The sequence below is a fragment of the Podarcis bocagei genome, assembly GCF_964188305.1.
Source record: "Podarcis bocagei genome assembly, chromosome: 10".
In the NCBI taxonomy this organism is placed as follows: Eukaryota; Metazoa; Chordata; class Lepidosauria; order Squamata; family Lacertidae; genus Podarcis; species Podarcis bocagei.
Genome location: NC_138135.1, coordinates 47,052,256 through 47,075,937, shown reverse-complemented (window position 1 = coordinate 47,075,937; position 23,682 = coordinate 47,052,256).

Sequence of the window (23,682 nt, the reverse complement as noted above, 5' to 3'; positions counted from 1 at the left end):
GGCCTTGAAGCCTTAATGTGATGGAAGCTGTATGCAAGCTCATTATTTCTGAGGTTCTAACCCAGGCTTCCTCAACCTTGGCCCTCCAGATGTTTTTGGCCTACAACTCCCATGATCCCTAGCTAGCAGGACCAGTGGTCAGGGATGATGGGAATTGTAGTCTCAAAACATCTGGAGGGCCGAGGCTGAGGAAGCCTATTCCCATAAACTAGGGAAGACAGGCAGCTCTAGGGCTGTGCCTTGCATCCACATCAGTAGCCACTGGTTGCTGCTTAGTGGTAAGCCAACCATTGAAAAGCTAATGAAGCAGGGGCAGATGGGTGCAAATGTATGCTGGGATGCATGTGGCCCAGCCAATTGTAATCTCTATCAGTGTGGCTGATGAAGATGTGTCTTCTCACCCATCTGCAGTGTGGAATGTTCACCCTTATGATCTGCTCTCTGCCTCCAATGACCATTTCTTACCCCTTCATTGCTAAACATGCTCAGCATCTTGGGCAGGCTCAAAAGAGCCATTTTAGGCATTCCAGGAAGCTTGTGCATGACCCACGGGGTTGTGAACTTTTTCTTTTCAAACATCAAAACTCCTTCTGCTATATCTCAAACTGCTTTTTTTTAAAAAAAAAATATTGAAGATTTTCTTGGGTTACAGAATACATCATCTCTATTTTCAGATCATAAAGTCCTTTCTACAGATCAGTTACATTCGATGTGAGACTTTAATGTTCTATATACTATAAGGTTGGGAGAGAACAAGGGTGGGAAGAAAGAGCGAAAGAGCGAGGGGGGGGAGAGATAAGGGGGTTAGTAAACTTTCATGCTTTTTGTGCCAGCATCATGTGGGTAGGTTCTATTCATTTATTAGTTTCCATTGGCATTGAGATAGGTGGGGGGCCCCAGGGTGTGGCTGGTTGCTTTCAGTTGGCTGCAGTGAGTTTTGCCTTACTAGAAAAGCTAACCAACAAACTGAAACTAGCAGGGGGACAAATAAAAGAGGACAACTTTACTCCAGTGTGGCTCCCCTTTACTACACACACAGCCCAACAAGACAACAACAAGAACCCACCAACAGTATATGAATCTCAAACTGCTTTTGAAACTCCCCACAATTTCAGTGGCACTGTACTACGTAACAGAGACTGAAGTGGGAAAACTGTATGACAAACAACTATTGGGCTTCTAGAATTAGCCGCATAGTACCAGGATCCCATCCTTTGTTGCATATGTCTATTGAGGCATGGGCTAAATATATTTCAAGTTGTCCTAAACTAATGTTTTTGGGGGGAGAATCCCCAAAAGGGATACAATAGTTGTGCACACTGAAATCTAGAGAAGAAGTCACTAAGTATATCTCAAATATGCCAGCAACATAAACTTAGGAAGTTAATACTACTTAAGGAAGGGCACTGTCTAATGAGGGTTTACTAAGATGTTATATTGTGCTTAAAGTTTACTGGCTAATCTCAATAACGTTGCATGAACATCATATGCTTTCTATTCCTGGTATAACTGGCATCATACTGTGAAAAAAAAAAGGCAATCAAATTTTACTGCACTATCTAAGGGTGGTTATTGTCAAAAAGGATGGCTTTGGATAAGTAATTATTGATAAGAAAATATTAAATGTGCCTTTTAATTTTAATTTATAGCCTTCTTTAGGCTTTTTATGTGAGTCGCTGTCCCTTGAAAAATTGGCAAGTGGATCTTGATTTTTCTAATCCTCACTCTGAACAAATTGGAACGGTACTGAAAAGCCTTACTACATTAGTAATTGAAAGCACTTTTGGCACCTTAAAAATGAGATTTTGATGCATAGATAAATCTAGCGTCACATTACAGCGCTGCCCTTCGCAAAGTGGGCAAACTCTTCCCGCCTTGCAGTAGATTGCATAACATAGTCATTAAATGCAGATTATCTTTCAGAGGAGAAGCAGAGATTAATGAGTCAAACCAAAATGATGAATTAAATGAGCCCAATCGGACACACTTTCAAAATTAGCCTGCAAAGAGGGTTATGGTAACAAGAAGGAGCAGAGCTAGATTATCCAAACACAGTCCAGAGAAGTGTAACAACGCACAGAAGCATACATTGTTTTATGAAAGTGTTTTTGTTAGATTATCAAGAGTTTTACAGCCCAACGTATATTACAGAAATAACACATAAATTTTATTTTTCAGATTCGAAGGCATCGACACAATCTAATTGGGGGGATATCTACTTATGGCATAGGGCAGTACAACATATGATGTGTATGTACATTCAATTCCCACAATACTTCTAAATAAAAGAAGACAGTAATGATGTATCATGGCTGTAGTGCTTTTGTGGGCAGACTGTGGGGTCTAGCTGGCTTAGGGATATTGCAGCCCCTCCCTCTGAATTCATTAAAGTAGCAGTGGTTCTAGTGGTGTACATTGCCTTTTCCAGCTTATCAGAGAGGAATGAGTGCTTCACCTGTGTGTCACGCTAAATTAGTGTGTCGGCTGCAATGTGTAGGTGTGTTGTGTGAACGCACCCCACACTCCTCCCAGGGCTGAAAACGGGTTAGTTTAAACTCGTTTGCTAGTAAAACTGAATTACTGTGTCGCAAAATGATGCATGTCTAAAAAATGTGTCACCAACATGAAAAGTTTGGAAAGCTCTGATCTAGTTCCTTTCACTGCAGTGGTAACATTTCTATATTACTTTTCAAGGTTAAATTTACAGATATTCAAGGTCTGATTGATGTCACAGTCCTGGTAGTAAGTGAAAATAGAAGCAGAAATTATAATGGAAGTTCTCTTTAAGCAAGAATATGTTCTGAAATGCTGATGTTCTTGGTCATACTTCCCTTTGCAATGGAGGATATGCTACTGGCTGAATGGAGCTAATGTAAAATATATTTGACGTAAATATCTCTTTATTGAGCCCATCGGTATAGATTTCCCATAAAGGTTGTATTTTTTTTCAACTGCTACTATTAGCACCTGTCTTGAAACGTGACTAAGGTCTTCTTGTGCACATCTATTAATCTTCTCGCCACCTGTACACTTTACAAAGTGGTGGTCATACTAATAGATGCACATTTTATACTGAAATAATGGAGAAAAGGAAGGCAGCAATGGAAAGGGTGTCTTTATTATGATACAAAAGCACATTTATGCCAACAAGAGGTTGCTGGTGGATTGCTCAGTATCTTTTCAGCTTTGGAAATCTTCCGCCACTAGCCTTAAGTAGATGGAAATATGGGCTTTCAAGTTATTTTCCTTATAGGGAAGATATAAGAAGGTGATACAGCAAATTGTGCAGCACAGCTGGGGGCATGCCAGAATTGGACAAGGGTTGTGTGGGTTCAATTCATGGTGAAAAGACTGCAAGCTTGACCACAGAACTTGGAAAGAGATCTTCACAAGTGGACTATGAAAGAATAGCGTAGGTTGCTAACAGAGACAATTTTGATACCAAGAATCAAGCTGAAAGAAGGCTGAGAGTTCTGCATTTGGCACTGGGACGTGTTATATTTGTTCTCAATATGGTATCTTCAGCCACAGCATTCTTCAAAATGTGTGGGTAGTGAATGAGTCAGAGGACACCAAAATTGTATTTTATTTCATTACCTTATATTAGGATGATGGTATGCAAAGACAACACTCTTTGTACACATCCACAATGCTGAGGCCCTATTTATTCCATATCACACCTTCTTCTGGAAAGCAGAAAAAGCCTGCATTGCCCCTTATTGGTGGGCTAATACCGTACTTGCTGGTACTTGAAAAGACTACAAAATCTGCAAATATAATTGATGAAGAATGTGTTAACTGAAATATTTATAGTGAGGTAAGTTCATGTGATGGGGAACTTTTACTGACTACCTGGGTCACTCTCCATCAGATTCCATTATGCTTGCTGCCAGATTTAATATTTTTCTTACATAGCTGCTCCAAATTCTTCCCTAGAGAAGTACATTTATGAAAAGCACATTTTGAACTGTGAAAGATATTCATCATTTCCCATTAACTCAATGTTATCAATATAATTAAATATGTTGATTTTGCAGAGCCCATCCATTTTTATTCTATGTGAGCATCTTTATCCAAATATCTTGTGTACTTGACATCTGTGGCATATTTCAAGCATATGATTCCAGGCAGCACATGCCTTCAAAACAAAAAAAGCTTCAGCTTTTGGGGCCTACATTTCTGGGGATGGCAAGAGGTAGCAACATGAGCGGTTGCTCCCAAGAACTTTAGCTCCTAGTCAGACTGAATTTTTACATAATTACTCAGAAGTAGGTCCCACCAACTTCTGTGCCTGATGCTTTTTCAGCTCCCCCCTCAGTTTAATTCAGGTTTATACATTTTTGATTCAATGGGAAAAGAATATCTGTACATTTTATGGAAATTAGATCTAGACTTTAGCATGCGCGCGCACACACACACATATATACTAAGCGCAGTTATAATTATTCAGATTTTGATTAAATGAAATCTTCATTCCCCATGTACAGTTCACTTCATTAGACACTTCAAAGCAATGCATCTTCTAAAATATTAGTGAAATTAGCCATTGAACATTTCAGTCATTAACTTATACACACATATCTTTAATTTAAAATGTGAGAAATAAAAGTTGACTAAGATATTAGATTTCTTCTTTCATGCAAATCTTATTTTAACTCATCCAAAAGTTACCATTAGCAGACTATCAGAAATATGCATACAGTACTTCACATATTACATACTGCACGTAGGAAAGGGTGATGGTAGCAGCTTTAAAGGAAGTTATTGGCAAGAAATTTAGCAGGTGGCATTGGCCTTTGTTGGGAACAGGCGCCATCTTTTTGCTTTTTTTGGGTTATGACCCGGAAGCCGTATGCCGGCTGCCTCGGCCAAAAAAGTGAGATGAGCGCCACAACCCCAGAGTCGTTCGCGTCTGGACCTAACAGTCAGGGGTCCCTTTACCTTTACTGTCTTTCCTGGGTGATTGAACCAGGCTGTTCTTATGTTTCTTCTGAGGGGGCAAAATTAAGACCAGGATGTTATAATAGATAAAGGAGGGGTGAGATGAGCTGGAATGGGATGGGTATATATCAGTGCTTTTCCCATCGCTTCTTCTCATATCCTGGGGAGTTCCCTTACTGCCCCAGTTTATGTGTGGATGAATGTGTAGAAGGGAATAGGTGCATCAGTACCTCTAAAAGCCCCTGAAGTCACTCTGTCTTGCTTGTCACTCACCTGTTGAGTCTCTCTTTTGGAGAAGCTATGGAAATAGAGTGGTACACAAATAAGATGTCTCAGGCCTTGACAAGGTAGCTTGAGATGGAACCTGCTGGTTTCCTGGGTGGGACAGTAAGTTTCTTGGAAATATCCGGTTTGACACTGTTGGGACGTTGTGGTTCTAGATATTTATTTGCTGCATTTTAGCAAACGTTGTTGTAATAGCAATGGAAATGAACAACAGATCTTCTACACACTTCTGAACAGCTGGTGCTAGAGAGAAAGATTGGAGTGATAGCTATTGCTTCGTAATCCTTGACAGCTGATCTCTGATGTGTGTGTGTGTGTGTGTTTTGTATTATATGAAGATAAGCATTTTTAATCAATAGAGCAATCACAATCACATCTGATGGAAAATTTACTGAAAAGTAGTTGAACAGCTTGCAGGTCTAAAAAAAATATATGTACAGCTCAAACTATCTTGAACATTGAAGTAAATGGGGAAGCCCCTGCTTCTCTAGGCATTTTGATCTTTGGAGCCCTATAGAGCTCTGAAATTGGGCCAACCATGTTTATTTTATCTCATTCATTTATGGGTTTACTTCTAACCTATTCTGTTGACACAGGGGGGATATTACAGTTCTCAAAATAAACTGTAGGCGTTTAAAGAAGAAATCACAGCAAGTTCTTTGATTGAAGAACAGAAGTACATAAGACTTGATCTTCAGAAATGCTTCAACCTTAGCCTTACTGAAACATATTCAGGGAGCAGTCATCTCCGATCATGTCTGGTTCCCCAAGAATTTAAACCAGAGCTGAGATATAGCTGACTGAATTTTTTTTTTGGGGGGGGGGGTTGCATGCAAGTGAGGTGTGTGAGTTCTGCCTGCATGCTATATGTCTAAGTCCGCTCACCTTTTCTGGTGGGTAGCATTGCAGCCAGACATCTGGGCCCCTGCAGTGATCTGGCGGGCGGCGGAGATTGATGCCCCCTCGTGCCATCACAGCCGCGTCACCAGCACTGGGCAGAGCCACATCCAGGGGAGGCCCAGCCCTCCAATCAGCCCCAGTAGGGCATGTCGCCACGGGAAATTTAAACCATGCCGCGGCCAGGGGGCCCTCATCTCTTGCCCTTTACCACCTAGCCAGAAACTGGTTTCAGCACAGCTGTTAAGTATTCACCCTCTTTGGGGGACTAGCTCACAGGTTATATGACAGTTGATACAACTGCTGCTGTCACCCAACAAATTTTCTCTGAGGACAGGCATTTTGAATGCAGAAGAGGGTAGGATGCAAGTTTCTTTTCCTGCTCCAATGCATGCAATGGCTTATTAGACCTGGCTGCTATTTCCTCTTACGTTTTACTTTGTTATTCTCTTACTTCAGTATACTCTCTCAACATCATTGCGCTTCTGATCCCCCTTGATTAGCCTATAACCCTCTATCATTCTGAAACTGAGACGTTGCCTCCCTCTTTTTCTCTCTCTCAGGCTATAATCCTATCCTTATATACCTGGGAGTGAAGTCCGCTGAACACAATGGGACTTATTTCTAAGCAGACACACATAGGGGGTTGTGCTGTCAATGATAGTCCAACTGGATCATGTCAGCAGTAGCTGCCTGAGAGGGACCAGAAGCTGGGCAATGAGAGTATACAAAACTAATTTGGACCACCTTCTGCCTTAAGTAGGTGGCTGGTGGATATGACATTATACTGACAGGCCTATAAGAACTGCTGCTGTGGCTACCACCCCAGAGGACTCCTCTGCTCAGTGTCTGAGGCCCCCAGTCCTGCCACTCACCATCTGGCCCAGGGCGGGGCCTGATGGGCTCTTTAAAGGACTGCTGCCCCTGCTGGGCAGAGAGGGCTCCATTTTGCTTTGTTTTTGTTTAAATTGCTGCTATTTTTTTACCTATGTCATTTTAAACTGTGATATTAATGCTGTATTCTTAGCTTTAGATTTTGATTTATGTGGAAGTTGTTCCCCATTTGGTTGTGTATTTTTTTTAATGTGGTTTATTTATTGTTTATGACTTTTGTAATTATGTAATTCTTGTTATGCTGTAAGCCTCCTTGAGCATTGTTTTTTTAACTGTGGAAAGGTGGCATACAAATAAAAAATGTTGATATGCATGTTCACCTGGGGAGTACCGTACTTTTCCATGTATTGGACGATGTTTTTTCCATAAAAAATCATGCTAAAAAGTGGGGGTTGTCTTAAAAGAAGAATGGAGGATGAAATTGATGGACTATGCAGAATTAGATAAACTAACAGGAAGAATTCAAAACCGGCGGGACCAGAGATTCACAGAAGACTGGTGTAAATTTACGGACTATTTGAAAAGTAATTGTGATGATCAGATTACGTTTGTAGGTTTGCAAGAAGTTTTATGAGGTGAATTATTTGAATTATTGCAAAAATGGATAAAGTGGAGGATTGTTAGTTAAGACAATTAAAGGCAATATGAAGTTAAGAAATGCAGAAGAAATAATAAGAATGGTGGATCATCAGAGGTGCTGAGGGAAGTTCAAAAAGATTGTATAAGATGTGACGTTTTGTGGTATGTATGACAATAGGCTAAAATTAATATAAATTATTATTAAAAAACAAAACAAATAAAAAATGTTGATATGCATGTTCACCTGGGGAGTACCGTACTTTTCCATGCATTGGATGATGTTTTTTCCATAAAAAATCATGCTAAAAAGTGGGGGTTGTCTTATACATGGGTAGTGCATAGGGTGGATGTTTGATTGTTTGCTGCCATGGCTGTCAGCAGCTATTGTGTGTGTGGAAGGACTTGCCCTGTGGAACCTCCTACCAATAGAGATTTGCCAAGAAACATTCCTCCTTTCCTTCAGATGTATTTTTTTTTTTTTTGAAAACTTGCTTGTCTACACAGGGCTTTGCAACATAATCCTCCCCCCTTAAGTTTCACTGATGTTTTTAATCTTGCTTTTAACTGATCTTTTGTTGATTCTATCCTCAAGTTTTACCCCCCGCTATATAAAAGTATTACATTATAAATTCATAAATAATTCTGCTTAAGAAAAAAATGCAGTTTTAATGCATTTTGGGCAAGCCAGAAACCAATTTTAAATATAATTGTTTTCTTTTATTGTTACTTTCTTTTGTAAGTTTCTTGTAAACGAAAATTATAAATATGGAGAGATAAAGTATTGCCACAGCAACTTTAACAAACCCACATAGCAATATTAATTACTTTTTTTCTAAGGGAGCTTTTTATATATTGAAAAAACCCCAGCGCAAACACAGTAAGCAATTCTCTTTATGACAATGGACCTTAACGTATATAAACAATAATAAAGCAACTCATAAATCTGTGTTCCAAGTATATAAAAGATTCCAATTTACTGAAGGCAGACTATCTCTTCAGCGCACAACAAACTCATTCCAGTACAGCAAGCTAATTGAAGCAGAGGGGACTGTCAGCTAGTTTTGGCTCTAATAATGCATTTAAGAAAAACTAACCGAGTTTCATACTAAAAAGAAAGGACAATTTCACATTTTTAACAACATATCCATGGCATATTCTGAGATATCAGGCCAAACTAACCTTTTTAATTCCTTCAGAATCACAACATCCAGAGACTTCTCAAGAAGAATCCCAAGAAGAACCTAATTATAATTCAACAGTATAAATGAAACAGCAGCAGCAGCTGAGAATCAATCATTTGAACCTGTGTCAGGATTGTAGCCTAAGGGCCAAATCACACATCTTTGAATCCCATTGACTGGGCTTCTTCTCTTGTGGGGATGGGAGGCAATGCGTATGTCAGATTTTAAGGTGGCAGAGATGTTTTCCGGCTTTGCTGTAAACCTTGTTGAAATGCTGCATATTGGTGGAATAATCAAATTCAATTGGTGTAATATCAGGGGCTACATTTACTGTAAATGAAACATTTATGCTGTGATGATGAAACCTGACTCGTTTTAAATGAGAAAATATAACACAGTCCATAAAATATATGAAATGTGGCAGTGCTTTTCACAGGGGACGTATAAATGCAAACGCTGGAACATGCTTTAGCTAAGATCTTAAGCTCATTATATGATGTGACATATTTATATATTAAGGGGTAAAAATTAATGTTCTTTTGGGCTTGCTTGCAATACAATAGTTTATACAATTTTCTATATGTTCAGAATACTTTCTTATCTTCTCATGATGATTACACATACCTTTCTTTATTGAAAAATCAGTTTATAGGAGTTTTAGCATTTCATCCCATAATGCCATCTAAATAATCATTTGTCCATAGGGATAAATTTATCTTAATCTCTCATACTTCATATCAACATCCTATCCTATCAACCTCAGGAAAGGATTCTTTTTTCATATATTAAATAAGAGCAAAAAAGCCTCTTTGCGATCACTCAGCATTTCCAAAGATATATTTACAAGAAAGCTAGAACACTGGAAAAAAAAATCAGGCCTGTTTGGCCTTGAAGAACTGGTCAGAAATCATTTCATGTTTAAGGACATTGTTTTTTGGGGGAAATTAAGAGATGGTACAAATTTTGATCCTAACAAAGAACTCAGGTGGTGAGCGTTGCCAGGATTGTAGCCCAAGCAATCCCACTGAGAAACAAGAGGGGTACACCATCACACTCACAGAAAATCCTGAGGTCAAAGAAAACCCTTTTTTTTAAAAGGCACCTCATCCCCACCTCAGCTGCTTATAAGAGGTGCTCATTAGCTATGTAATGCAGAGTGGCTGTTGAGAAAGAAGTTTCATGGAGCTAAGGGGGATGGTCTCAGGGCCCGATTTAGGTTTGATGAGGCCTTAAGCTACTGAAGGCAATGGGGCCCTTTATATGTCCAGCTGTCCTTTGTCAACAACAAATTGTTGCTGTTTTTTGTGTTGAATATATGCTATATGGTAATTTATGGACCTAATAGGTATCTAAAGCCATTTGCACATAACAAAATATGTATTTTCTCAAAGTAATTGTTGAACGGAAATACAATTAAGAAGAAGTATATTAATAGGGGGGGAATGGGGGCCCCCAAGAGGGTGTGGCCCTAAGCTATAGCTGGTTTAGCTCATATGTAAATACGGCACTGGATGCTCTGCTTGGTGGGAAATGGGTGGATAGAAACTTAAACAAAAGGACACATTTTAGGTTGGGGTTGCACAATATTTTGTTGCAGGTACAGTGTGTGTGTGAGAGAGGGGGGGTTATTATATAAGAGAAGAATGGCCACTCAAACAATGCTTCCAGACCCTTCTTCCATTGCTCCATTCTAACAGGATTTCTGGCCATTCTTGGTAATCAGTACGCCAGTTTCAAGGCCAATTTGCATTGCCTTCACTACTGGAATCCTTGAGATTAAGCTCTGGTCAGACTATCACTTTGAAGAAAGAAAGAAAGAAAGAAAGAAAGAAAGAAAGAAAGAAAGAAAGAAAGAAAGAAAGAAAGAAAGAAAGAAAGAAGAGACTGCAAACATAGATCTTCAGTGGTCACAAGGATACATAAATGGAAAGATAGGGTTCGAGAGATTAATTCATCGTACAGTGGAGCATAAAACTCACATCTGTCCTTTAATACAAGCCAGTACACCCCATTTATTAACGCTGTTCTCTGCACTGCCAGGTCTAAGCAATTAACTCACACTGACTGGCTTCTCTAGCATGGATACTCTGCCACTATGTTTATCCTAAGAACATATTGAATTCCAGAGCAAATTGCATCATTTAAATAGTTGCAGGCTGGTAGATAAATTCCCAGAGACCTGAAATAATTAAGAAGCTGGCTTAATTATCAAGATTTTGAGACGGATAAGCTGCTAAAAATCAAAAAGGCATAACATGGTTTTTGGTAAAATAAAGCAAATTCTTTATGCACACTCTAAATCCACATCTGCTCTCCACATGCCAGGGGAGAAGACCCTTTGTGATTAGATTTCAGGTAGCAGGAAGGCTACTATTCAAGCATTCCTACCCCATAGCTTTTTTCAAGATTTATGTCTGTAGTCTGCAGGCTCCATGTTGTTCTCTGTATGTAAGAGAATAAGTTTTCAGTATTTTCTACTGCAAGATTTCAACTCTGGTGCATTAAATGGGTAGATAGAACCAGTGTTTTTCCCCCCTGGGGGGGACACAGGGGTACGCATACCCCTAAACATTTTGTGAATCTAAGTTTGGCCTCATTGAGGGGCAGTATTTCAATATGAGTAGGAAAATGAGAGTACCCCTGAACATTTTTAAAGAAAAAAGAAAAAAAGCACTGGATAGAACTTTCTTCTCTGTTCCTGGGCACATAGCTGCCCCATCACCACCAGTGGGTTACACGTATGTCAGAAACTATCGTTTCCCTTATTTTCTCATTAGTTCTGCTCAGGAGTACATACAGGCATGCATACACTGTATCTCTATAATGTTTCAAAGCAATAAGGCTTCACTGTATGTTTCTTTGGAGATCACAAATGTTACAAATCTGTGTCCCTTGAGATTAAAATCTATCAGCTTCCAGGCACATCTGCGTAAATTGATATTTGCATGTGTCCATCTGAGCGTCTTGAACTTGGTGAACTAAAAACACGCAAAACTGATCTTTGCACTTCTTTTTTCAAATTTGTCTATTAGCCTTTCCAGAGGAGAATAAAAGCAAGCAGCTTCGGAAATGCCCACCACACATAGTCCTTTTCACTGGGACGGTCCCATGGCTGGCTTCCCTTCCCTGTCCTCTGTGAGATGCCCTGCCTCTGAGATGCTCATGATGCTGCGTTAGCCCTTTATCCTCTCTGTATTAAAAAGGGATATGCTGCAAGCATCTTTTGTTTAGGCCTTGCTGATGGTGCATCAGATTAGCCTTACTCAGCCCCAATCGTAGATATTAAAGAAGAATAGGTGGAAAGGGGTGGGGTGGGGGCAATGTGTGCAGTTGTGGATCTACCATACCCCAGGACTTTGAAAAATTCAAAGTCCAAGGGTTTTCTGGAAGTCAGATCTCATTGGGACTGACTTTTCCTTTATGGAGTCATTTGAAATTAATTCAACATACCACACAGTTTTGCATATTTAAATGGTTATTTCATCTCATTAGTTTTATGTAATTACGTTGAAGCTGTTACTTAGTCCAAGCCCTCAGAATGGGACAGGATAGCAGCCTACATTGTATGTATGCGCCTATCTTCTTCAAAACATGGATATATCACATAATTGAATGGAATTAACTCTGTTCCTGCTCCCGCCCCCAGCACTGTCCAGGCCTTTGGATCCAATTGGTTTCAGTTTTTGTTATAGCTGCATGGGTGCTGTTTTATTTTATTTTTAATTTTTGCTTTTTATGATTGCTATTTTGTAGTTTTATATTGTTAGCCAGTCTGTTCCCAGCTAGAAAAAGGACAGGATAGAATAACATTGAAATAAATAAATGGCTCAAATAGTGGACAACTGCTAAACTGTTATAAAACAATAAACCAAAGCCTTATATGGTTGGATTGCCAGGGATGGGGCATCCCAGAACCTGAAATTTCAGGGCCCAAACCTGAGACTGAGAGGTGGCCCCTAGTGATGTCACAGCCACCAGGCCCTGGTTATTCATCCCTGTGCATTCCCTCCCACCACTGAGCCCTGGAGACGGAGATTAATTGGGAGAGGGAAGGAAGGAAGACACACCTACCCCAAGAGTTTATGCAATAATTTGCAGCTGGCTCCTGCCAGTTTGCAAGCTGCATGCATAGCCCTTTATAATGCCCCCCTGCCAACCTGGAGGGGGCCAGGCGGAAGACTTTAGGTTAGCATTCATTAAGGCAAAAGAGAAGAAAGAGGTACAGCAGATGAAAATTATCACTTTAATTCTTATGCAAAATATATACCTGCGTACGTTTAATAAAATGAAATATTTCAGAGATTGGAATAATGCATCTAAATTTGACTGGGATATTTCTAATCAAATGTCATTTCAAAATCTCACTACTTTCTGATTCATTTCCCTTTGCCTAAACTTATTTATTTTTCCCATATTCTTATGCCCTGATGAAGCGTATGAGTCCAAATAAGTTTAGGTCTTTTTCTTGTGTCAAAATTGTAGCTTTCATTTAGCTTGGGTGGGTGCAGAGTGTTGTAAGCTGCTCTCGGCATTGAAATGATATTGCAAGCACAGGGCTCTGAAACGTCAATCGATATGAAGCCGAGGTGGTAATCAACATGCAGATTAATGAACAGGATTCTATCCACCAGGGACCAATGGAACAAAGACCATCTAGCATTTTAATTGCTGAGTTATAGCTAAATCTCAGTTCTGTATCAATCTCTATCCATTATGACTATTGATGCATGACAGACATTAAAAGGAAAACAATAACATAATGATTCATAACTGCTAGGGTGCAAATGAACGGTGAGCGTCGTGAGGAATACAACTGTGATAATTTTCTTCTCAGTCTGAGCAAAGGCTGTGAAATAATATTGCCACTTTTCTTGATTTTCACGGGACTCAACTGCAGCCCACTTAAACCAAGCCAAGTTTAAATAGAACTAATAGAACAGCAAGCCATTTTCCAGCCATCTCAGTTGTTATCAGTTCCAGTGCCCTTTTGAATAACAGCTGAAGCTAATTCATTAATTCAATTAACCAAGGCGACCATAAAAATTAGATATTGAAAAGACCTTTTCACTAAGGTCACCTAGAGCAGCAGTTCTCTGTCAGTGAGACTGTTCTCTGTAACATTTAATATAGTTAAATATGTTGCTTTATTGGTATCATAGGTTTGTGATGGATGGGTAAAATGGATTTCCCAATTGTCCAATGAATTCTGGAGGTACGTTTTATAAAGTTGTAGCTAACAGTTATTCTAGCATTTCATTAAATGAATTCTGCTTGCTAATGTTTAGTTTACCCAAGATGTCTCTTTTTCAGACATTTATCCAACACCTGCCAGTCTATGTAGCTCTCAAAACAACACGTTTTCCTGAATGTGAATCTCAGGATCATATGGATTCAAATCCCGCCCCCCGCCCCATTTGAACATTTAATTTCCATCCAGCTGGGTTACTGTGCTCAAGTTAATTATCCTCCTTTCTCTTATCTATTCAGGTTAGAGAACCGCATCTCTGACAGAATATATGTTTATATCTAAGTCAAAGTTATTCTGCTTTCTCCCCTTGTGTCACTTAATTCTTATCATAGATTACCCTTTCAACAGTTCATTCTCTGGTTCCGGTGTCTTGCACATGACTAGAATGTATTGATTACTTTGTTCATTTGTATAGAAGAATGCATAAAATGGTTTCAGAAGAGTATTTAGGGCTGATCCACACAACTTGGTGAGCTTTTTTTGATGGTTGCTGCCTGCATATTTTGAAAGAGTAGCATATGTGATGGTTCATTCAAAGAACCAGGTTTCCAGTAATAATTACATTCATCATATGAATAGCAGACCCACGAATTGACCCTTACTTTATTGCTGTACAACGTATATATTTGACTTCTCATTCAAAATCTCCAATTTCACTCATTCCCTCCCTTGCACACCCCACACCCGTGTATTTCTCTGTGTCTCTAACACAAAGGCTGAAGCTTAGATCTGGATATGAGCAGAAATTCCCCAGGTCTGTTCAGAGCATCCTTTGACCTTCTTGTCACAACTTCTGTCCTGGCATCCGCAGGGCAACATACCATCCTGTTCTTTTTATTTGGGTCACAGATGGCCCCAGCCACATTCTTCACTTCCTCACGGAAGAACATACACTAGATAAATTAGAACAGATGCAGGAGAACTTTTTCTTTTGGCATTTACACCACCCTCTGGTCTAATTAATCCTGACACTGTGACCATCATAATACAAACTGCATCAGGAGAATGAAATAACAGATTGTCCTTTTTGACGGCAAATATGCCCATTTCTGCCATAAGTGAGATTGTTTTCTTATCTCTGTTGCACTGTACTTCCTCTGAACGCAAAAGGTTTGCAACAATAATGAGGCGAAGTCGCCCTTTCAAAGAAACCCAGCAGGGCTAACTATGTTACATTTCATCAGGAAGGAAGTAGCTTGATTTAAGGGATGGCAATATACCTACAAGCCTCTTGTTTGAGCTCAGATTTTGCATGTGAATTCTAATTTGTTGCCTCAACAATATTCCAGGACACTAACAATTTTTTGTTGCCTGTTAATAATATATGTGAAAGCTATACATATTTTATATAAAAGGCTGTCTTAAAAGCTACATCTTTATAGGTAATAACTTGCCTGTGGGGGAAATACCTTGAATTATTTATTCTTATTTTGAGCACATAATCAACTGTGTTTTTATAAGGTCAGGTACCAAACAACAGCTATTAATAATATAGTTATACATCTTGAGAATAAAGTAGATGCACCTTCACCTGACCAACAGGACACCTCTCCTTTAGACAATGTTCTGGAGTCAAAATAGATATATAATGTAATTTTACTCACACACTGTTTAAGTAAAGCAGAGGAACGCAGAGATGAAACTTAGATTTCAGACAATGCCAGAGGTTTGAAAAAAGCAGGGATGTAGAGATGCTGAGGAGTAGGGTGTTTTTTTATTTTTTTTATTAAGAAGGCCAGTTTTAATAAGGAGAAATAGCAGAGATGAGCACAACCCAGAAGCCGACTCCAAAAAAGCTGACACAACAGAGCCTTTCTCACCTCCCTTTCTCAACATACTAAAACCATTTTTTAAACTGCCACTCCCCACTCAGGGTCACCCCATTCACTCAACTAATTTTTTTGCTCTTATTTAAAATCACTATTTTTCTCTGTCTTTCGATCCCTGCTTTATTCAAACCTGTGCTGTGGTTTAAAACCCTGCCCATCTGGCTGTGTTTCCCCAGTCCCTCTGAGCAGCTTACAGCACCTATAAAAACATAGTAAAACGTCAAACATTAAAAACTTTGTTAAAAAATCTCCCCCCCCCCCCGATTCTAACACTCAACACCTACGAGATAATTTTGCCACATTACTCCCTGGACAGTAGTCTCTGTCTAGAAGAGTGTGAAAGCTATGAGAGGAATTCCATTTATTACTTTGGTACATTCTGTTTTCAAACAAAAACACCCAGTCCTATTCCACTAAAAGTACTATCGTTGATTTTGGGATTCCTTATAATCTAACTGATGCTTGCCTCTTTGAGAACTTACACACTCTGCAACATGTTAGGAATATATGGCACAGTGCACTAGATTTCTCTTCTTGCTTATATAGTCTTTCTGAGCCTCAATACCAAGCAGGTTCTTGATGAACTATGCAGTGTCTGCAAGACGGGGACAAAATATACCAGGGGTCTGCAACCTTTAAGACAAAAAGAGCCACTTGGACCCGTTTCCGAAGGAAAAAAAACTGGGAGCCGCAAAACTCGTCATTATAAAAATAACTTTTTTGTCACTTTTTATTATTATTTCTTTGTTTGACCCCTCAGAATTACTCCTCCTCATAGAAATAAACGTTAAATTAACAAGTTACCTTTGTGTGTGTGTGTGTGTGTGTGTGTGTGTGTGTGTGTTCTTCACTCCCCTTCAAAACAGTGACCAGTGTACATCCCCCCTTTCAATGCAGTGACCAGCGTACATGCCCCTTACAATGTAGCGGGCGGGAAGGTGACGTCGGGACGGTGCGTGACTAACGCACACACCGCCCCCATGCGACGTCACAGCCAGTACAGCACCTGCCACAGTGGGGAGTGTCGGGGCGCACAATGCGCCTCCTCCCCTCACTAGTATCCGCCCCGGAGACGTGGCAAAGGTGTAAAAGAGCCACATGCGGCTCCGGAGCCGCGGGTTGCAGACCCCTGAAATATACGTTTCTAATGAAGAGCCTCAGACTTACAAGTTTTACGGTACAATACATTCTGATTTTGTTTAAAGGGATGCAGCTTTCCATGTTGATTTTTCTAAAGCAGACTAACACAGCTACTTTGGGAATTGATTCAGTCTTTCCCTCCTCCCCCTGCCCTGGTTCCTGCCTTGCAGGCAGCGCCAAACCCCATAAATCGCTGGTCCCTTCTCCTGGATCCTTCCTTTGGTCTCCTGCCTCCGCCACACACTCTTTGAAGCCCTACCAGACTCTGACACCAGGAAAGGTTTCCAAATGTAAAGCTTCCTGTGGCATTTGCCAAGCTCTCTGCATTATTCTATTCAAGCAATCCTACCCGTTTCACATAATGGATATTTGCATTTGCAGAATGTCATTTCTCACACGACTGCTTAGGTTGCCCCGAGTACATGCTTGGCTAGACAAGCCTATGTTTCTTCCACAACTGCTTAGGTTTACATGAAGAAGCTGTTCAAATCAGATCTCACAGCGTTACCACAATCCAGCAAGAACTTTGACATGGAGAGACATGTTACCTTTTTCTGTTTCGTTGTTTGATTTTGTTTTCATTTGGGGCTCTGGCCATCTCTGTATAAAAGGGAGCTATTAATGGAACGTCTGTTCCTTGGAAATCAATAGTCTACCAACAACAGAATTGTCCCAGTCGAGATTTTTTTTTTTTAAAAACAAAACAAAACAAAAAACCCCAGGCATTTGGGTTTCAGCTTTTCTATGAAGGTGGATGCAGTTGTTATAACTACTTGTATTATATCTTGTTCTTTAGATCATCCTGGTCAGGCTTGTTCAAAACTCCCTGAAGTCAACAGAAGACTTTCTTTTGACGTCTAGCATCAGGCTACTGGTAAACATCTATGGAAGCAAACCACCCTATGGTTATTTATTTCAGAACATTTTCAGCCTCCTAGCAATATAATGCTTCCTGTAGAAAACTTTGTAAAATCATTGGAAGACTGGACCTCATGTTGACTTGACATATATGCTGTGTTTGAAACTTCAATTGTAGTGAATCGTACACAGATTAATTTATTGCAAAATACTAGTATTATTCATAAAAAACCACCTTTAAGTGACAGTCTTTGTATTTTCTAACTGTTCTTCGGTTTTCATCCTGGGCTAGCTAGGAAGTTCCCCTCTTGACTGCCTTTGAAAATATTAATTGCCCTCTTGGGAGGAGAAGTTCAGAGCTGTTATTGGTGCTGGAATTTGTTTCTGCAGAAGTATGGATTCCTTGTGCTCAACCAAAATGTACACAAATTCAAAAGCAGAAATGAAATAAACAGAAGATGCAATTTCTGGTTTGTTTTCCTTCTGCAGTACGACTGCTGGAAATTATGCTCGCGATGCCTGCTTTTTATCAGGCCCTCTAAGACCCAGCTCTTTGTATCAACGCCAGACTGTTTTCTGTTTTGCTTTTAGCTAGCATTACTGACTATGGACTCACATAAGAAAGACAAAGGGCCTGGCTATTTGTTTAATTAAAAAGAAGAAAAAAGGAGCAGAGTGAGAGAGCACACTAGGAAAATAGAACTAGGGAAGGAAAAATATGGTTATGCACTCCCTGTTTCCAAATGTTGATAAGTTTCAGCAGCAGCACTACAGAGTTTTGCTTTCTTTTTTTTTAAAGCCGAGAGTGCACTGGAGACTAGAGTGTCTTTGTAATATTTGCTTTGCTTACAAATATACAAGCAAAGAATAATGGAGGCAAGCACATTCAAATGAGCACAACCCTGCTCCCAGAAAGCAGCTGAACTCCAAGGATGCTTCAGCCAACTCACAGACCTCTTTTTCTGTCTGATTCCCTACCAGTTAGTTCATCTATTTTTAAAAATTACTTCTAAGTATACTGTCCTGTCTAGCTCAGTTAGTAGTTTGTCCCAAAGAGCAAATGGCACTTTCCTACAGTACATGGCTGAATAACTGGAGGGAACTGCTTTATTAGTCTGGATGGAGTGTTCACCTGCCAAGCAGTCTAATCCATGGGTAGGCAAACTAAGGCCCGGTGGCTGGATCTGACCCAATTGCCTTCTAAATCCGGCCTGTGGACGCCCTGGGAATCAGCGTGTTTTTACATGAGTAGAATGTGTCTTTTTATTTAAAATGCATCTCTGGGTTATTTGTGGGGCCTGCCTGGTGTTTTTACATGAGTAGAATGTGTGCTTTTATTTGAAATGCATCTCTGGGTTATTTGTGGGGCATAGAAATTCGTTCACCCCCCCTCAAAAAATATAGTCCAGTCCCCCACAAGGTCTGAGGGACAGTGGACCGCCCCCCGCTGAAAAAGTTAGCTGACCCCAACAAATGACACTGGGGAACAAAATTTTTGTTGCATTGACACCTGCAGTTGTTCTAACCTAATTTCAATGTGCTGATTTCATATCTGAAGTTGGTTTTGTTCTGTAAGCTCCAGGGTTTTTTTGCAATTCATGTTTTTCACTTTTCACCATAATCTTTGTTTTTCACAATGCAAGAATTCAATATTTTATTAAACACATAGCCAAAGTAGTACAATATGAGTATAAATATAAGTGACTTATATAACATTGAACATGACATATATAGCATTGAAAATGGCATGTACAGTTGGAGGTATGCAAAAAAATGTATTCCCTTGGGATATATGTTCTTTCAATGCTGATTTCAAATCTGAAATTGATTTTCGTGTGCATGCTATAGTTATCTTTCAATTCCCAACTTTTGCCGATATGTCATATTTACCTTGGGGATAAGTGGACACTGTCATGTTGACCTACCCTAACTACATGGTAATTATTGTTTTGCAAACTTAATTTTTCTTTATTTTTACAGTTTTGTAACCTAAATATTTGTATTTTTCAGATCGGACCATGCTTCTTCAAGTAGACAAAAATGTGTAAAGAAGCCTGATGCAACACAAAATGTGACAGATGAAAGTGAAGCGAGGATCAGGAAAAAGGAAAAGCCACATCTGGAGTGGCTAGGGAGGCAAACCAGCAAGTTCAGGGCCTAATGGTTGCCCTTCCTTGGAAGTATTTATAACTTCACCAGGTCGTGAGGAGCTAACGAGCTGCCTGGAAAGTAGTGTGGTGGTGGAACTATTCCAGGATCAGATAGATCAATACTACACATTCTTTCTCTACAGCTTTAAGTGGCTTATTTCAAAGGTTAATAGATCACAAACCTAGATTCAGCAACTGTGAATCTTGATTTACATGAATCACGGTTTGGTTTTTCTCTACCGTTTTCATGGTTTTTCATCTTTTGCTGTTTACATGTTGCTGTACATCACCCTAATATTTTATGAATTGGGGGTATATAAATACTTTTAGAAATGAAATAAAATAAATGATCTTGACGCCTGTCATAGTGCTCGCATTGATGATTGCCACAGTAAACACTTTCATGTGTGGAAGATTTTCAGATTGTGTTGCTGATTGCATATATGCTTTTTGCTGGCTTCTGTATAAATCTTGAGGAGTCTTGTTATGATTTATTCCTTTAGCTAAAGTGATTAGCTTGGTTCATAATATTTTTTCTTCAGAGTTTATTTACTTTAGGGTAACTTAATGGTACACTACAATACTGAATGCCCAAGGTAGAACCACATAGATATATTTTGCAATCTTTCCAGAAGTCTGGATTCCTTTTCTTCTGTAAGCAACAGGTCACTGAAAGTATTTCCTCACCAAAAAAAGTGTGTGTTGGGGGAATTGTCCTGCTCTTGATTTGCAGAGGCATGCCGTCTATCCTTGTTTCAGTTGCCACTTCAAAGTGCCATGACTGTTTTAATGCAAATACACCATGTAATCAAAGACTTTGACAATTGCCCTGAGATGGAGCATGATGATCCAGCCAGAACTTTCAAGTCTCATATATTTCTGTTAGGAGGTAGGATATGAAAACAGCTTTTAACTTTCTTCAGTGTGTCTTAAAAGTGCTTAATATTTTAACTGAATTATGCCGCTGTGTAAATTAAAATTCTTTAAGATAGTGTCATCTTCCAAATCTTCCATTTCAACTAGGAAGCAACAGGGAGAAGTTTTCTTCAATCACTTTCCACAGGAATAAACAAATATTCTTCTTAAAGGTGATTTGCACTAGTCATGCTCTCCAGTCCCCTACAAAAGTATCCTTGCTTTCCCAGTTTTCCAGGCTTTCTGTTTGTATACAATCTCAGTGGTAACAAGACTTGTTAAAGAGAAGAATACAACTGATTTCTCCATTCAGTCTTTGCCGAATGGCAGACGCAAAGCCTGCTAGTTTCAGAAATCACTTGTAGAGTGTATACAAGAGCTTTCTTTTTCTCTCTTTGGAAATTAAAAATATATATGATTATTTTAAAAGAAACTGAAGGAATGAATTATTAAAATGGAATGTGCCATTCTTTCTAACCTGGAGAAAAAGAAAGACCTCAGACTTTCCATTACATTAAATAAAATGCAACAAATCTGCTTTTTACAGGTAGAATGGCTCAGTGTAGGCTCATTATGTGACCACAGAGAGCCAAAGGCTCCAATCTCTGCAGAATTCTGTCATATGTTGTTCTTTTCATAACAGCACTTCAGGGTTCTAGAAATACTGCATGCTTCAAAATGTATCACAAGGGCACAGTTATTAAGATCCAAAGCTCACCTTGCTAAACCAAGTCCTTTATATTTGTTTATGGCCTGTTTAAGTCTGGGTTTAACAGTACAGCTTCCCTCCCTGCTGCATGCTTTAAGGTCCTTCTATTTGTCTGAACAAGAGAGAAGATAAAAATATATTTCAAAACAACTTTTAACATTTTTCTCTCTCCTGGGAATTGTTACATTACTTATGGCATAAAGGAAGTGAAGTATCGTACGTAGCATGTTTCTGCAGATAGGCCTAGAGTCTTGCAAATATTAGGCTTTCCTCCCCTAATCAAATAAAGGCAAGCAAAAAGTAGAACTGTTTAGGAGTTGAGTTTGAAATTATAAGTATCCAGAGATCAAGTAGCAGAATGAACCATGTAGGCCTTGAAATGTTTCATCTCTCTCGTTACTAAACAGATTGTGGTGTTAATGACAGGAGAAGACAGACTGCCAATTGCTAAGTTTGTCCTGGAAGGCAGTTTCCAGAGAGGTATGGTATTGTATAATATATGATTAGTACAACTGAAGTGTGGTCTAGTTCATGTCAGGAGCTGTTAAACAGGAAAGCAGGGAAATGATCTAGTAGCCTTCAGTTTAGATTTCTGCAATCCACTCTATGTAGAGCTGCACTTGAAAATGGTTTAGAAGGTGCAACTGGTTCAAAATGTAACTGCAAAGGTTTTTTATTGGTTCAGCCACCTGGAACCATATTACTTCTCATCTGGTTGCATGATGCTTCCAAGCCCAACTCAAGGTTTTAATGATGACCTGAATGATGTAGTACCTAGTTAGCTGACAGAGCATTTATCCCTGTATTGTCCTGCTTAGGCTTTAAGATCTGCCAGTGGGGCCATTGTCCTTGTCCCATCTCTAAGTGGTATTCACAGTTCAATGATGTGGGAGAGGGTCTTCTCAGTGGTGGCACCCCAGTTCTGGAATGACCTTCTTGTGATTCAGCTGGTCCTGAGACTGTGTAGTTTCTGCACTCACCTCTTCCCCCAAGTTTTTGATGGAGAAGAATAGGCCAATACTGAAAAGCAGCAGGTGAACTATTTATGTGCTCTTTTTATGCCATATTGATGTTTTACTGATTTTTTAAAAACCATTTTAAATTACAGTCGAACCTTGAGTTGTAAACGTGATCCATGCAGGAGGCACGTTCGCAACCCAAACCGTTCACAACCCGCAGTGCCGCGTTTGCGCATGCATGGGTCATGATTCGGTGCTTCTGCGCATGCGCAAAGCGCGAGCGTCAAAACCCAGAAGTAACCCTTTCTGGTACTTCCGGGTTCGGTGCAGTGCGCAACCCGAAATCACGTAACCTGAAGCGTCTGTAACCAGAGGTACCGCTGTAATTTTTGTGGAGCTGAGTATCATAGGGAGTAAACCCAGATCCAGAGAACAGCACCCAAGTATTCATAATTCCTCTGGCTGACAATTATGAAGTAAAGGCAGTACGAACTGTTCCCAGTATTCCAATCTGTTATGATGTAACATGGTCAGAAACTGATTTATTAATTTATATACCACTTAATTGCCAAGGTGATCTCTAAGCAGTTTACAAATATGAAACCAATTACAAGAAACACATAATTAAAATACACAAACAATTTCATCAAAATGTTAAAATAAACATGCACAATTAAAAGGTGCGGTAAAACATGCCAAATAAAATAGGACAATGATTTCAAGTTAAAACAGCAATTAAAACAGGAGGTTGAAGTCTTGTATAAACACGTGTGTCTTCAAAGCTGGCAGAATGCCCATACTGATGGGGCCTCTCATATTATTTCAGCAGGACGAGCATTCCACGACCCTGGGGCCACAAGTGAGAAAGCCCACCTCAGTGTTGCCACAATATCACATAGCTTGGTTCATTTGTTCAGTTCATAGTTCAACAACATCAAGGACTAAGTGGTACTTGTGTAAAAGTTATTTTAAGACCGTAGAAAATTCTGGTGTTTGGGGAGGATTTGCCTTGCTCTGCCTGTTTATGTTAACACAACATAGGCTTGGTCCTTGACCTGATATATAATTCTTGATTCATGCAGTTTCAGTTTCTAAAC